The sequence below is a fragment of the Phaethon lepturus genome, unplaced genomic scaffold (assembly GCF_000687285.1).
Source record: "Phaethon lepturus isolate BGI_N335 unplaced genomic scaffold, ASM68728v1 scaffold28088, whole genome shotgun sequence".
In the NCBI taxonomy this organism is placed as follows: domain Eukaryota; kingdom Metazoa; phylum Chordata; class Aves; order Phaethontiformes; family Phaethontidae; genus Phaethon; species Phaethon lepturus.
In genome coordinates, this window is record NW_010560190.1 from 14,627 (window position 1) to 14,888 (window position 262).

A 262-nucleotide genomic window follows, 5' to 3' on the forward strand; every position below is an offset into this window, starting at 1 on the left:
GAGTCGGGGCATCACTCCAGTGAGCGCATCCCTCCCTCCCCCTCTCTTTTCCCATCGGTTTGAGTCACCGCGGGCACCCCTAGTCCCCTCCTTGGGCGATGACGCGTCCCCACCCCGGCGCTCGGGCATCTCACACATGAGTAACAGCCCCGCGCCGGCACCTGCGGCCGCGGCGGCTCTGGGGGTCCTGGCTTTGCGCCCCCGTGGCCCGGACCCGACTCGTCTGTGCGTGCGCTCTTCCCAAACCCGCTGCGACAGAGGG